We start from the raw sequence: 17,951 nt of genomic DNA on the forward strand, positions 1-17,951 counted from the left end.
GTTAGTGTACACCACCGAGAGCTCCGCGAACCTTTGGTGGGTGTCTACCACGGCATGCATGGTGAACTGCTGCTCGTCTTCAGCAGCCGCCCGGAGCGCCATTGGAGCCGCGCAGGATACTCTCTAGGAATTTGTCGTGGTGGGAGTGCTTCTTGCAATGGTGGGGCATGATCAAAAGGATGAAGAGACACAAAGGTTAAAAAGCTGCTATAACAAATGGGGGCCAGCCAGCCTGTAATCGTCACGTCTTATCACGACGTTCATAGCGAAGGATTCCAGGGCACGCTTGACAACACTGCACCGCAATGAGGATTCAAGTGCACGCTTTACAATACCGCACTGCAGTTTGACCATGCGTAAGCTCAAAGAGGCGCCAAATGTATCGTCGGTGAGCCTGTTCCCACACTACCGCGTAGTTTACCATGCAAGCTTCCCGTTCGGCTTGGTTTGCCACACGTCGGCTAGAAGAGGGACAAATCATGGGAGTTTATTGGCAAAAAGCTTTGTAAAAACAAAGTGTGTGGAATGACTTCTGTCGTAAGTTTACCCGTGGGTGATGAGGTCAAAGTTACACAAAAGGGTGATGATGGACACTCGAGTGCGATAATTAATTCTACGCTCTACGGCGAACACGATGGAAAAAACCAACGGTGTGCAATAATGTCCAAGATCGTAGTCGAGTTAGCTATACAGATCGTGTGCTGTGAGATCGACAAGGTAAACAGATTCGAGAATGGTTAATAAAATCAAATCTAACACCATTGCATATTAAGGTCAAAATAGTGCTACCAATATACGAGTCTCATACGATGCCATTTCAATGATTGTACCACAAAGGCTCGAAATATTACAAGCTTCAAATTCCATAGTTATATGGCTCAAATTCGAAGATTACAAGGTTCAAACTGATATTAGAAATGAAATTTAGCTCATCAGCTGCAAACGCTCGTGTTGATCCGGTGAACATGGATATCAGAGAGGTTCAAACTCATATTACCACTTCTAAGTCTGTTTTCGAAACCTCACAACTTTTGCAAAGGGGTCAGCCACTCATAATTCATGTATGGGGTTGACACAATGAGTTCCGATTACTCTGTCATCTGAAGTTCCAAAATGAAATTCAGCATTTTTGGAGGCTATTCCATTCTGCCACACGCGCTGGCACTAATCAACAAACCATTCGTTTTTCTGAAATAAATGTAGGGCAAACCTCATTACCTTAAGCACCCTTGCTCTGACAACAAAGAACCAGGCGAATATAATCTCCGGTAAGGTCCCCCAGTAGGAGTTTAAAGTAATTTATGAGAGATGCAGATCTAGGCATTCGACGTGATTGTTATATTGTATCACATTATCCACCACTAGGCCTAATCTTATCTACAAAAGAGGAAAACGTGTTAGTGCCTAGATGCAGTTTTGAACACTACTACAAGCCTATTTGGTTTGCAGGATTTGTAAAATGCACTAACATGCCATCTTCGATCTGACATGATTAACATGGGCATTAACATGTCATCTTCGATCTTCACAAGATGTTGGAGTGGATGAAAAGTTCCCTAAGAGAACTAGTACTGATGAATCTAAAGGAGAAATGCATATGGATTGTAACCATATGGATCAAGCATTCTCATTGTAAACTTGGAAAAGGAGACATGTATGTACTGAAACCCACCAAAAGAATCCTTCAGAAATCATAGTACATTGTCATTGTAAACTTGGAGAAAGGTGTCACTAATTGAACTCCCTTATGGTTAACAGTTAATAGGAAAGGAACATCACCTCGATATAAAGCTTCTCCATGCATGGAAAACATCTCAGGAAAGTGACAACTTACTCCAGGTTGGGGCCAATAGATTCTAGTGCCAAGACCTTCATTGTGCGCAGTTTCGCGGTCAGGCTTGTCGGAATCATTTTCTGAATGACAGAAAAATAAACATCTTCAAAATTAGAAATAATGTTAATTTGTAGAAGGAGAGGTAGAAGGCGGCTGTTGTACCTGAACTGGTGTGGATCCAATAACAAGTTCAGAGTATTTGTTAGACGAGTAGCCTAACACTATCTATTTCGACGCAGAATTGACATTGATTCTTCTTGGACCTACTTGATCAAGTATAAGTAATCTCTCAAGTGCAGGTGTGTCCTCAATAACTATACCGTGGTACACATCTTGTGATGTCTTCCTGCCGAACCAACAACACACATAAATAGTCTGGAGAGTCGTGGAGGTGATGTGGAATGTACTCAACCCATTGATCAACTAAAGACGAAGGTACTCGAGTGCAGTATAGCCATGGAGTAGGCGCTCCATGTCACCATTTGAGAAGCCGACGGCGACGAGCTCGAGGTGCTTTAGCCATGGTAGAATAAGTGCGGGCGTGTCATTAAGGGTGGGGGAATGGCAGTTCCTGAACTTGGCGACACACAGCATGGGCGTGAGGCGGAGCGCGAACGTTGGCAGCGAGCGCATATGCCCATCATCAAAAGTGAGCTCCTCGAGCTGATCTAGGGTGGGGGATCCGAACCAGTCATCAAGCTTGGCTCAGTCCCTGCCGTTGGAACAAAACTTGCCCATTCTAAGGCCTATGGTTGGGCCAGGGTAACTGCCAAGGATCATGGAGAACACATCCAAGCTTTTGCGATAGCCATGGCAGAGCTCATGGGTGTCGATGAGGTCGAGAGGGGTGAAGTTCCAAAGGGGGCGCCACCGCCGGGAAAGGACGGTTGTCCGCGCCCCACATTTGATTAGGAGGAGGGAGATGATGACTGTCAACATATCAACGGGGAGGTTGCTGATGAAGTCTACGCCTACTGGAGTCGCTTGCGGTTCTAGCTCGCCCCGCCTCCGCTTGTTTGCAGCCCCGTTCTCCACCTCCGGAGTCTCTTTGTCAGCGGCGCTTTTTGATAGAAATGAGAGTATAGGGAATATTTAGTTAAAATAGGGCAATAGAAAGCGTATTGGTAACTAGAAGTTATTAGGTAGGAATATAGTAAGAAAAGGGAATAACAATTGGTTGCTTAAAAATTACAAAATTCATTTAACATTGCTGGGTAAGTCAACATGCAGATAGTTGAAAAGAAAACTTACTTCAAACAAAGTCAGGATGGATGATTTTGTCGGGGAAGTTAGCATATATCTCATGACCAGGCTCTTTTATGTGCAACCCAATTTTATTGCGAGCTTTCAGTACATAAAACTTAGAAATTTCTTTCCAAAAGCCAGCACCAAAATAACACTACAAAAAAAGACACATCCGTGACATTTTGGGCCGAACGAATTTTTTTCGTGTCATACATATGACACTTCTATGACGATAATTGTGACAAAACCCGGTATCATCATAGATGTGGTGGGCTCCTACTTCTATGACAAAAAATCATGACAAAAATGGGCTTTTTGTCCTGGGCGGGCCGGAGACACAGCTGCATGACATTCTTTGGGCCGTCCATGACGGAAAAAACCGTGGTAGAAGCGAGGGCGAGGAAAATTTCGGGGAGTTCCCGGTTACGGTGGGCGGTCGGGGGCCGAGCGATGTGCGTTTCTCTCGTACACGTACGCGCGTGCGCGTGTATGCGAGGCGTTAGCTCTAACTGAACCCGAGCGAGGCGTTGGCTCTAACTTAACCCGAGCGATTGCACTGCAGGCTACGCGTTACTGAACCCGAGTGATCGATCGATGGCTGTTAACTGAACCCGATCGAGCGGTTCCTTCGCCACTGCTGCTAATTGAAGCCAATGGATGCTGCCTCTCTGGATGAATAGTGAGTGTTGCAGGGGGTGGATGAACAGTGAGCAGTGGCGTTGCCTCTGGATGAACAGGACCCCGTGGTGTGGAGGGCTGGATGAACAGGACGACCCCATGGAGGGCTGGATGAACAGTAGACGGTGGAGGGGTGGATGAATAGTAGCCCGTGGAGGGATGGTTGAACAGGAGCCCGTGGAGAGGGGTGGTTGAACAGTAGCCGGTGGAGTGGCGCACGGTGGAGGCTGGATGAACAGGAGCCCATGGAGGCTGGAGGAGGTCGACGGTGGATGTACAGTAGCCCGTGGAGGCTGGAGGAGGTTGACGGTGGAGGTGAACAGTATCCCGTGGAGTCTCGTTTTGTGGTACGCCACACCCCTCCCGATGAACAGGACCCCTTTTTCGACCGTAGCGCTCCAACACAAGTCTGTTTCGTCCGTTTTGCGGTACGCCACACCCCTCCCGATCAACAAGACCCTCGTTCCGACCGTACGAGGTCCGTTTCCTCCATTTTGCGGTACGCCAGACCCCTCTCGATGAACAAGATCCCGCTTCGAACGTGGCCGGTCGAACACAAGGCCGTTTCCTCCATTCTGCGGTACGCCAGGCCTCGTTTCCATCACCTGTTCCGTCCAAGCCGGTTGGCTCCCACGCGTTCCGTTGCCTCCCGATGAACACGACGCATTCCGTTGCCTCCCCATGAACACGACGACGACGTTGTTTCTCTATTCCGACCCAGCCATGTACACAAGCCCTGGTCATACGTATATATGCGCAAGTAGGCGTTCGAGACCCCGCCCGTATGTATGTATGTGGCCGTATTTTTTCTTTCTTGCGCACTGGCTGCTGTACGTACGTGTACATGCTATGTGCGCGCCTCTACATGGACCAGTATATATGTACGTACACGTTCGCGACCAGAATGACAATGCTACGTACGCTTCGACTAGGTGGGTCGCGACTGTCAAGCACTTCCTTGCGTACGAAGATGTAGCTGGTGGGTCCTAGCAGTCACGGGGGAGAATCGTTTTTTTGCCCGAATGCACTTCCTTGCGTAAGAAGATGTACCTGGTGGGTCCCAGCAGTCAGGGGGAAACATTTTTTCGCGAAATACTCTGTCCCTTCCGGTGGGTCCCTGCTGTCAGGTGGAGGAATAATTATTTTGCGCGTAATAAGGAGGCACTTCCTTGTTGCAGCCGTGGACCCAACTATCAGCCTCTCCACGTACAGTCCACTTCATATGCATGTCGGTCCTTGACCACGTTGACCAGGCCGCGCCGAGAGCACCAGGGCGGTGTACGATGGCGAGGCCTAGGAAGGGAATGACACGGAGGCAGGGAAGACTCGGCAGTTGTTTCCCACGCGGAGGGGAGTACGACTGTACGAGGGTTTACTGGCTCGTCTGCCATCGCCGGAGAATAACAGCAGTTGTGGGTGAGTAGAGGGATGGCTAGGCCAGCGATGGGAGTACAGTAGGACGGTGAGGCCTGTGCAGGAGCACAGCCGGCTGCGGGGAGGAGGGAGCAGGCAGTCCCGCCGGCGCTTGTTTGAGCGGCTGGAGCAGGAAGAGCAGATATTGAAGAAGCACGACGGCCGTTGGATGGACATTGTACGGTCAGTGGAGCTAGAATCGTTCATATTGACTAAGTTAACAAAGCCCTCCGTCCCAATCAACTTAGTAGATCCATAAGTCAGCCTACCACCATGGTGGGTCCCAGCTAGCAGGGGGTATTCATTTTTTTGTGCGTAATAAGGAGGCACTTCCGGTGGGTCCGAGCTGACAGCGGGGGGAACATTTTTTCGCGAAATACGATGGTCCGTCTGGTGGGTCCCAGCAGTCAGGGGGAAATGTTTTTTCGTGAAATATGGTGGCCTGTCCGATGGGTCCCAGCAGTCAGGGGGAAACATTTTTTTGCGAAATATTGGTGGCCCGTCCGGTGGGTCCCTGCTGTCAGGTGGAGGAATAATTATTTTGCACTAGGGTGGTGGATGACGGTGAGGCCTACAAAGGGAACGGCACGGAGCCGGGGAAGACATAGCAGTGGCTGCCCACGTGGTGGAGAGTATGAGGGTTGACTGGTTCGGCTGCCGTTGCCGAAAAATAACAGGAGGTGTGGGTGAGTAGAGGGATAGACAGGCCAGGGATGCGAGTATGATGGGGCCGTGAGGCCTGCCCGGCAGCACAGCCGACCACGGGAGGCGGGAGCAGGCTGTTCCGATGGCGCTGGTTTGGGCAGCTGGGGCAGGAAGATCAGAGACTGAAGAAGCACGATTGCCGTTAGGTTGACATCTAACGGTCTAACGCTGGTAGAGTTGATTGTTGACTAAGTTTCTTTTTTGAGAAACCTTTGTACACATAAACTTAGTAGGCCCACAAGTCAGCCTCCAAATCAGTGGGAGACAACATAAAGCCCATTTGCTATTTTTTATAATTAACAGCCCATTTGCTAATTCTTAAGTAATTTATTACAGCCCATTTTCTGCCCAGGACCATGGTCAAAAAGTTCAACCTTATTTTGCATATTTCGGTGGAGTCGGAACTGTTGAAATCCTGAAATGATAAACATTTTTGTAAGAACTTATTGATTTTCCAAAAAAAATGTTTTGTTTTTGTAAGCAAATAAGACGTGGGACAATTGAGTAGGTTTAAGGGAAAACCAGTGGTAAAAAAATCAGCGATGGGTGGGAAAAAACAACAAAAATAAGGATGTAAATATGAAAAGGGGATTTTATGTGTTTTCGATATAATGATACGTGTATATGAACTAGTAAAACTATAGGTAGAGATTAGAAAACGGATGTAGGACATGCATTTCAAGAGGAAAATAGAACTGGGCTGTGTGTTTGATTCAGTAAAAAAACTGCCTGCGGATGTTGTATGACAAAATATAACTATCGCTGGCAACGGCGCCAGGAAAGAGCTTAGTTGACGGGGTGTGAGTGCCGCTTACCTAGCCTCCCCGGCAACGGCGCCAGAAAAGAGCTTGATGTCTACTACACAACCTTCTTCTTGTAAACGTTGTTGGGCCTGCAAGTGCACAGGTTTGTAGGACAGTAGCAAATTTCCCTCAAGTGGATGACCCAAGGTTTATCAATCCGTGGGAGGCGTAGGATGAAGATGGTCTCTCTCAAACAACCCTGAAACCAAATAACAAAGAGTCACTTGTGTCCCCAACACACCCAATACAATGGTAAGTTGTATAGGTGCACTAGTTCGGCGAAGAGATGGTGATACAAGTGCAATATGGATGGTAGATAAAGGTTTTTGTAATATGAAATTATAAAAACAGCAAGGTAACTAATGATAAAGGTGAGCGTAAATGGTATTGCAATGGTAGGAAACAAGGCCTAAGGTTCATACTTTCACTAGTGCAAGTTCTCTCAACAATAATAACATAGATAGATCATATAACAATCCCTCAACATGCACCAAAGAGTCACTCCAAAGCCACTAATAGTGGAGAACAAACGAAGAGATTATGGTAGGGTACGAAACCACCTCAAAGTTATCCTTTCTGTTCTATCTATTCAAGAGTTCGTAGTAAAATAACATGAAGCTATTCTTTCCGCTCAATCTATCATAGAGTTCATACTAGAATAACACCTTAAGACACAAATCAACCAAAACCCTAATGTCACCTAGATACTCCATTGTCACCTCAAGTATCTATGGGCATGATTATACGATATGCATCACACAATCTCGGATTCATCTATTCAACCAACACAAAGTACTTCAAAGAGTGCCCCAAAGTTTCTACCGGAGAGTCAAGACGAAAATGTGTGCCAACCCCTATGCATAGGTTCATGGGCGGAACCCGCAAGTTGGTCACCAAAACATACATCAAGTGGCACATGATATCTCATTGTCACCATAGATAAGCACGGCAAGACATACATCAAGTGTTCTCAAATCATTAAAGACTCAATTCGATAAGATAACTTCAAAAGGGGAAACTCAATTCATCACAAGAGAGTAGAGGGGGGAGAAACATCACAAGATCCAACTATAATAGCAAAGCTCGGGATACATCAAGATCGTGCCATAGAGGGAACACGAGAGAGAACACGAGAGAGAGAGATCAAACACATAGCTACTGGTACATACCCTCAGCCCCGAGCTGAACTACTCCCTCCTCATCATGGATAGCGCCGGGATGATGAAGATGGCCACCGATGAGGGACCCCCCCCTCCAGCAGGGTGCCGGAACGGGCTCCCGAGATGTTTTTGGTGGCTACAGAGGCTTGCGGCGGTGGAACACCCGATCTATCTTCGTTGTTGATGTTTTTAGGGTACATGGACTTATATAGGTGAAAGAAGTCGGTCGGGGGGTGCTCGAGGGGCCCACAAGATAGGGGGCGCGCCCAGTGGGGGGGCGCCCCCCACCCTCATGGCTTCCTCGAACATCTTCTGGCGTGAACTCCAAGTCTCCCGGATCATATTCTTCCCAAAAATCACGCTGCCGAAGGTTTCATTCCGTTTGGACTCCGTTTGATATTCCTTTTCTTCGAAATACTGAAATAGGTAATAAAACAGCAATATGGGCTAGGCCTCCGGTTAGTAGGTTAGTCCCGAAAGTAATATAAAAGTGTATAATAAAGCCCATAATCATTCAAAACAGATAATATAATAGCATGAATGCTTCATAAATTATAGATACGTTGGAGACGTATCAGCATCCCCAAGCTTAATTCCAACTCGTCGTCGAGTAGGTAAATGATAAAAGAAAGAATTTATGAAGTGTGAATGCTAGAAGGTGCACAAGTTTGATCAATGATAATTTCAGTCACCTTTTCTAGCATCATTATATGTCATGACAATAGTTCATCTCATAAAACTTTTCATGATCAAGTAACAAGCTATTCACATGTTAAAGCATAGACCATAAACTTTCTTGAAAACCAGCAAACTTCATTCTTAGTCATCAAACAATTGCAATTCATCCTATTTTCAGGAAGGGTCTATGTCAGAGCTTTGATTTAGCAAACTTCACATACTTAAATATCATATAGTCTTCTACAATTGCTAACACTCACGCAATACTTGTGGTTATGAAGTTTTAATCGGACACAGAGAAAGATAGGGGCTTATAATGTTGCCTCCAAATGTATTCACCTTTGGATGATGTCAACAATAATAGTTCATGCTAACGTACATCCAATTGGATATATATATCAGGATCACCCTAACACAAAGTGCTTGCCAAAGGATAAAATGGAAAAGGGAAAGGTGAAGATCACCTTGACTCTTGCATAAAGTAAAAGATAGGCCCTTCGCAGAGGGAAGCAGATGTTGTCATGCACTTTTAGGGTTGGATACACAAAATCTTAATGCGAAAGAACGTCACTTGATATTGCCCTTGTATATGGACCTTTATTATGCAGTCCGTCGCCTTTATTGCTTCCATAACAAGATCGTACAAAGCTGATTTTCTCCGCACTAATAAGTCATGCATATTTAGAGAGAAATTTTTATTGCTTGCGCCGATGACAACTTACTTGAACGATCTTACTCAATCCATAGGTAGGTATGGTGGACTCTCATGGCAAAAACTGGGTTTAAGGATATTTGGAAGCACAAGTAGTATCTCTACTTGGTGCTAGGAATTTTTGGCTAGCATGAGGGGGAAAGGCAAGCTCAACATGTCTGAATGATCCATCACAATATACTTTAACTGAGATGTGAGAAAACATAACCCATTAAGTTGTCTTTCTTGTCCAACATCAACTCTTTAGCATTTCATACTTAATGGGTGCTCACAATTATAAAAGATGTCTATGATAATATGTTTATATGTGAAATCTCTCTTCCTTCAATATTCTTTCATGAATTGTTCAAATGACTAATACAATGCTTGCTAACCGTCAATAAATTTACAACCTCTACTTCTTAGACGTGAAGTTATTACTCCCCATGGGATAAGCAAATGAAACATATATAAATTCAGATTTATGACATTCAACTCATTCAACCATTTACTCATAGGATATAAGTGAAGCACACGAGTAAATGACAAACTACTCCAACAAGATATAAGTGAAGATCAATGAATAGTTAAATAATTATCTAGCTATATGAAGACTCTCTCTCATTTAAGAATTTCAGATCTTGGTATTGTATTCAAACAGCAAGCAAGGCAAAACAAAATGGCATTGCAAGGATAGCACAACTCATGTGAAGAAGCAAAAACTTAGGTTCAACCGATACTAACCGATAATTGTTGAAGAAGAAAGGTGGGATGCCTACCGGGGCATCCCCAAGCTTAGATACTTGAGACTTCTTGAAATATTATCTTGGGGTGCCTTGGGCATACCCAAGCTTGAACTTTTATGTCTCCTTAATCCCTCTCATATCATGGTTTCTCTTTTTATCAAAAGCTTCATCCACACCAAACTCAACAAGAACTCGTGAGATAAGTTAGTATAAAACAATGCAAAAACCTTATCATTCTCTACTGTAATAAATCAATAAAGTTATTACTCAACATTGAATACTAAATGTCTATGCATATTTAATACTCCTATCCTCAAATAGAATCATTAAACAAGCAAACATATGCAAACAATGCAAACATAACAGCAATCTGCCAAAACAGTACAGACTGCAAAGAATGCAAGATTCATCATACTTACCTAACTCAAACAATTATTATAAAAATACTATGCTGTAAAATATTTATCATAGCTCATTATGCAAAAAGATTCAACATTATATCATTCTCTGACTTTTCTAGGGAATTCTTGCAACAGCGGTAAACTTTCTGTTTTCAAACAGCAACATGTATACATGCAAAATAAGCATGGTAAAGGCTATCCTTGACATTTTTATTGAAAATAAAGATGCAAAACATTATTATAAATAACAGCAAGAAAATACCAACAAAAGAAAATTACGCTCCAAGCAAAACACATATCATGTGGCGAATAAAAATATAGCTCCAAGTAAAGTTACCGATGAACGAAGACGAAAGAGGGGATGCCTTCCGGGGCATCCCCAAACTTAGTTGCTTGGTTGTCCTTGAATATTACCTTTGGGTACCATGGGCATACCCAAGCCTAGGATCTTGCCACTCCTTATTCCATAGTCCATTGAATCTTTACCCAAAACTTAAAAACTTCAACCACACAAAACTCAAGACAAAACTCGTAAGCTCCGTTAGTATAAGAAAATAAATCACCACTTAGGTACTGTTATGCACTCATTGTAAATTCATATTGGTGAAATATATACTGTATTCCAACTTATCTATGGTTCATACCCTTACATACTAGCCATAGATTCATCAAAATAAGCAAACAACACAATGAAAACAGAATCTATCAAAAACAGAACAGTCTGTAGTAATCTGTACCAAACGTATACTTCTGGAACCCCAAAAATTATGAATTAAATTGGTTGACCTGAGGAATTTGTATATTAATCATCTGCAAAAAGAATCAACCTAAAATCACTCTTCAATAAAAAAATGGCAGCTATTCTCGTAGCGCAAAGTTTCTGTTTTTTACAGCAAGATCACATAAACTTCACCCAAGTCTTCCCAAAGGTTCTACTTGGCACTTTATTGAAACAAAAGCTATAAAACATGATTACTACAGTAGAATAATCATGTGGTCACACAAAAACAGTAAGGGTAAATATTGGGTTGTCTCCCAACAAGCACTTTTCTTTAATGCCTTTCTAGCTAGGCATGATGAGTTCAATGATGCTCACATAAAAGATAAGAATTGAAACATAAAGAGAGCATCATGAAGAATATAACTAGCACATTTAAGTCTAACCCACTTACTTTGCATAGGGATTTTGTGAGCAAACAACTTATGGGAACAATAATCAACTAGCATAGGAAGGAAAATCAAGCATAACTTCAAAATTTTAAGCACATAGAGAGGAAACTTGATATTATTGCAATTCCTACAAGCATATGTTCCTCCCTCATAATAATTTTCAGTAGCATCATGAATGAATTCAACAATATAACCAGCACCTAAAGCATTATTTTCATGATCTACAAGCATATAAAATTTATTACTCTCCACATAAGCAAAATTCTTCTCATTCAGAATGGTAGCGGGAGCAAACTCAACAAAATAATTATCATGTGAGGCATAATCCAATTGAAAACTAAAATCATGATGACAAGTTTAATGGTTATCATTATTCTTAATAGGATACAAGTCATCACAATAATCATCATAGATAGCAACTTTGTTCTCATAATCAATTGGAACCTCTTCCGAAATAGTGGAATCATCACTAAATAAAGTTGACACTCTTCCAGATCCACTTTCATATTCATCACAATAAGATTCAATATCCTCCAAAATGGTGAGATCAATACTACCTAAAGTTGACACTCTTCCAAACCCACTTTCATCAACATAATCATCATAAATAGGAGGCATGCTATCATCATAATAAATTTGCACATCAAAACTTGGGGGACTAAAATACCATCTTCATCAAACATAGCTTCCCCAAGCTTGTGGCTTTGCATATCATTATCATCATGGATATTCAAGGAATTAATACTAACAACATTGCAATCATGCTCATCATTCAAAGATTTAGTGACAAACATTTTATAGATTTCTTCTTCTAGCACTTGAGCACAATTTTCCTTCCCATCATTCTCACAAAAGATATTAAAAAGATGAAGTGTATGAGACAAACTCAATTCCATTTTTTTGTAGTTTTATTTTATAAACTAAACTAGTGATATAACAAGAAACAAAAAGATTCAATTGCAAGATCTAAAGATATACCTTCAAGCACTCACCTCCCCAGCAACGGCGCCATAAAAGAGCTTAGTTGACGGGGTGTGAGTGCCGCTTACCTAGCCTCCCCGGCAACGGCGCCAAAAAAGAGCTTGATGTCTACTACACAACCTTCTTCTTGTAGACGTTGTTGGGCCTGCAAGTGCACAGGTTTGTAGGACAGTAGCAAATTTCCCTCAAGTGGATTACCTAAGGTTTATCAATCTGTGGGAGGCGTAGGATGAAGATTGTCTCTCTCAAACAACCCTGCAACTAAATAACAAAGAGTCTCTTGTGTCCCCAACACACCCAATACAATGGTAAGTTGTATAGGTGCACTAGTTCGGTGAAGAGATGGTGATACAAGTGCAATATGGATGGTAGATAAAGGTTTTTGTAATCTGAAATTATAAAAACAGCAAGGTAACTAATGATAGAAGTGAGCGTAAACGGTATTGCAATGGTAGGAAACAAGGCCTAAGGTTCATACTTTCACTAGTGCAAGTTCTCTCAATAATAATAACATAGATAGATCATATAACAATCCCTCAACATGCAACAAAGAGTCACTCCAAAGCCACTAATAGCGGAGAACAAATGAAGAGATTATGGTAGGGTATGAAACCACCTCAAAGTTATCCTTTTTGTTCTATCTATTCAAGAGTTCGTAGTAAAATAACATGAAGCTATTCTTTTGGCTCAATCTATCATAGAGTTCATACTAGAATAACACCTTAAGACACAAATCAACCAAAACCCTAATGTCACCTAGATACTCCATTGTCACCTCAAGTATCCGTGGGCATGATTATACGATATGCATCACACAATCTCGGATTCATCTATTCAACCAACACAAATTACTTCAAATAGTGTTCCAAAGTTTCTACCGGAGAGCCAAGACGAAAATGTGTGCCGACCCCTATGCATAGGTTCATGGGCGGAACCCGCAAGTTGGTCACCAAAACATACATCAAGTGGCACATGATATCCCATTGTCACCACAGATAAGCACGGCAAGACATACATCAAGTGTTCTCAAATCATTAAAGACTCAATCCGATAAGATAACTTCAAAAGGGGAAACTCAATTCATCACAAGATAGTAGAGGGGGGAGAAACATCATAAGATCCAACTATAATAGCAAAGCTCGGGATACATCAAGATCGCGCCATAGAGGGAACACGAGAGAGAACACGAGAGAGAGAGAGATCAAACACATAGCTACTGGTACGTACCCTCAGCCCTGAGGGTGAACTACTCCCTCCTCGTCTTGGATAGCACAGGGATGATGAAGATGGCCACTGGTGAGGGATCCCCCCTCCGGCAGGGTGCCGGAACGGGCTCCCGAGAGGTTTTTGGTGGCTATAGTGGCTTGCGGCGGCGGAACTCCCGACCTATCTTCGTTGTTGATGTTTTTAGGGTACGTGGACTTATATAGGTGAAAGAAGTCGGTCAGGGGGTGCTCGAGGGTCCCACAAGACAGGGGGCGTGCCTAGTAGGGGGGGGGGGCGCCCCCCACCCTCGTGGCTTCCTCGAAGATCTGTGACGTGAACTCCAAGTCTCCCGGATTATATTCTTCCCAAAAATCACGCTGCCGAAGGTTTCATTCCGTTCGAACTCCGTTTGATATTCCTTTTCTATGAAATACTGAAACAGGCAATAAAACAGCAATATGGGCTAGGCCTCCGGTTAGTAGGTTAGTCCCAAAAGTAATATAAAAGTGTATAATAAAGCCCATAATCATTCAAAACAGATAATATAATAGCATGAATGCTTCATAAATTATAGATACATTGGAGACGTATCAGCGGGCCAGAGGTCAGTAGATACCTGCTGGATCTTTGTGCCCCGTTGTCGTCATGGGCTGGGCCTGTTAAAAACAAAACCAACCATGGGCAGTCTACAGCCCATTTGAAACTTGCTCGACCTGAAAAAACAATATACGTGCTCAATAAACGAGAGAATTGTGCAAGTACAGACTGATAACTGGGATGCAGTAGGGATATTGTTTTTTCATCGTGATAATAAGTGCATGCACTTGTTTCGAAAAAATTGGAGAATTGGGAATTCGAACGGCAGGTGCTTATGCTACCCATCAAATAAAAATTAGGTGCCTTAAAATTCGTTTCGAAACAAATGATTCAGCTTTATATCCACGTCGACCCTCGGCATGATGGTTGGAAGCAAATGCAAGTTCATACCAAAAGATCGTTACCAACAATTGTAAGTGCATCTAGTGCCACCCCTAGTTGGTTTTGGAGTATTGACGACTGAGGGAGTTCCGGACTACGGGGTGTCAGGATAGCTGAACTATCATCATCGGCCGGACTCCGAGACTATGAAGATACAAGATTGAAGACTTCGTCCCGTGTCCGGATGGGACTTTCCTTGGCGTGGAAGGCAAGCTTGGCAATACGGATATGTAGATCTCCTACCTTTGTAACCGACTCTGTGTAACCCTAGCCCTCTCCAGTGTCTATATAAACCGGATGGCCTTAGTCCATAGGACGAACAACAATCATACCATAGGCTAGCTTCTAGGGTTTAGCCTCCTTGATCTCGTGGTAGATCTACTCTTGTAACCCACATCATCAATATTAATCAAGCAGGACGTAGGGCTTTACCTCCATCAAGAGGGCCCGAACCTAGGTAAAAACATCGTGTCCCTCGTCTCCTGTTACCATCCGCCTAGACGCACAGATCGGGACCCCCTACCCGAGATCCGCCGGTTTTGACACCGACATTGGTGCTTTCCTTGAGAGTTCCTCTGTGTCATCACCGATAGGCTCGATGGCTTCTTCAATCATCATCAACGATGCAGTCCAGGGTGAGATCTTCCTCCCCGGACAAATCTTCGTATTCGGTGGCTTTGCACTGCGGGCCAATTCGCTTGGCCAACTGGAGCAGATCGAAGGCTACGCCCCTGGCCGTCAGGTCAGGTTTGGAAGTTTGAACTTCACGGCTGACATCCGCGGGGACTTGATCCTCGATGGGTTCGAGCCACTGCCGAGCGTGCCGCACTGTTGCGGCGAGCATGATTTAGCTCTACGTCTGGACAGTACCTTGGAGGCCGCACTCAAAACTGCTTCGATCTTCAATTCGGAGCCAGCTCCGTAGATCGAGGATGGAAGCCAAGACATCGCCTCGGGGGCTGCAACCTCTACGGTGATAGAGCCGAACACTGACTTTGTCCCTCATAAAGCTCGTGACTCCGAGGTGCCGGACTCCTCGCCGGACTCCGAACCTCCCGCTCCCGCCCCGATCGAATCCGATCGGGCGCTGATCATGGAGTTCACCGCAGCGGACGTCTCTCAACACTCACCTTTCGGCGACATCTTGAGTTCGCTAAAATACCTCTCGTTATCAGGAGAGACCTGGCCGGATTACGGTCAGGACGGCTGGGATGCGGACAACGAAGAAATTCAAAGCCCACCCACCACCTACTTGGTAGCCGCTGTCGACGATTTAACTGACATGCTAGACTACGACTCCGAGGACATTGACGCTATGGACGACGATGCCGGAGACAACCAAGAACCAGCGCCTAACGGGCGCAGGAAAGCCACCCCAGCCCACAACGTATACATGGTGGACACACCAAAAGGAAGCGACAATGAGGAAAAATGGGACGTGGCGAAGGAAAACTCCCCCAACAAACAAACAAAGCGGCGACGCAAGCGCCGCCCGAAGACCGGCATCGACAAAAACGGCACCCATATGGACCCGGCCCTAGAGCAGGGCGAAGCAGTGCACGACGCACATGTCAACAAGCAGCCAGCCAAACATGAACCGGACAAGCAACCCATCCCCGGCGAAAATGATCTCACATCTCTAGAGCATATGAATCTTCATAAAAGGCTCGTCGCCACTGCAAGAAGTCTGAAGAAGCAAAAGCGGAAGCTCAAAATAGCGGAGGACGCACTCAGAATGGGATGGAGCAAAGTACTCAACACCGCAGATAAATATGGCACTAGTCACCAGACAAAGAGTTACCCGAAGCGCAAGCTGTTGCCCGAATTTGACGAGGAGGCCCTCGAGCCCCCGCAGTCAAAAAAGAAAGGGGCCGCCTAGCCGGATAGACGACCAGATGACGGGCCAAGAGCAACACAGGGCGCCACACACAAGCCGGCACATGATCAGCATAAAGATCCTCAGAAAAAGGATAACCCGGCCAGGTCTATCTATGGGCGAAAAAAGAAGACTCCAGGAAGTAACACAACCAGCCGAGCATTTGAAAACAACGGCACACCCAAATACAGGGGCACCGCACACCCACTATGTTTTACCGACGAGGTACTGGATCATGGATTTCCAGCAGGATTTAAACCCATAAACATAGAGGCATACGACGGAACAACAGACCCCGGAGTCTGGATTGAGGATTATACCCTACACATACACATGGCAAGAGGAGACGATCTCCATGCCATAAAATACCTACCCCTCAAGCTCAAAGGGGCGGCCCGGCATTGGCTTAAAAGCCTCCCAGAAAATACGATTGGAAGTTGGGAAGAGCTTGAGGATGCGTTTCGAGAAAATTTTCAGGGGACTTATGTCCGGCCTCCGGATGCAGATGATTTAAGTCACATAACTCAACAGCCCGGAGAATCAGCATGCAAATTCTGGAACATGTTCCTCACTAAAAAGAACCAAATAGTCGACTGTCCAGACGCTGAAGCCTTAGCAGCCTTTAAACACAACGTCCGAGACGAATGGCTCGCGAGACACCTCGGCCAGGAATAACCAAGAACAATGGCCGCACTAACAAGTCTCATGACCCGCTTTTGCGCGGGGGAAGACAGCTAGTTGGCTAGATGCAGCACCAGCGACCCGAGTACATCCGAAATCAGGGATGGAAATGGGAAATCACGACGCAAAAAAGATCAGCGCCGGAATAAGGAAAATGGCCCAAATAGTACGGCGGTCAACGCCGGATTCAAAAGCTCATGGCCGAACAACAAAACACTGCCCCTAAAGGATAACAGTGATGAGCTATCCAACCTAAACAAGATTTTGGAGAGACTGTGTCAAATACACGGTACCTCCGGGAAGCCTGCAAACCATACCCACAGAGATTGTTGGGTCTTCAAGCAGTCCGGCCGACTTAACGCCGAACACAAAGGGCTCGACACACCAAGTGAAAGTGACGAAACCCAAAAGCAGCGCTCCAGAAACCAAAAGACTTTCCCATTAGAAGTCAAAACAGTGAACTCACTTCACGTGATAACACGCAGCGGGGCCCCTGCTATACCAGCACACCGTCCACCAAAATTCGCTATAGCAGCACTTCCTTCAAAGGAGTGACGCCGGGCCCTTTTTAGCCAATTTTACAGGCTCTGTGCCACTAGAGGTCGTGTTCGGTTCATCCGACAACCTCCGTCGCGAAAAGCTCACCCTCCACCACCCCATTTAGCAGTAGCCCTTAAGCACTACTGGGGCGTGCAGCTTTCGCCC

This window comes from Triticum dicoccoides, chromosome 3B (genome assembly GCF_002162155.2).
Source record: "Triticum dicoccoides isolate Atlit2015 ecotype Zavitan chromosome 3B, WEW_v2.0, whole genome shotgun sequence".
Lineage (NCBI taxonomy): Eukaryota > Viridiplantae > Streptophyta > Magnoliopsida > Poales > Poaceae > Triticum > Triticum dicoccoides.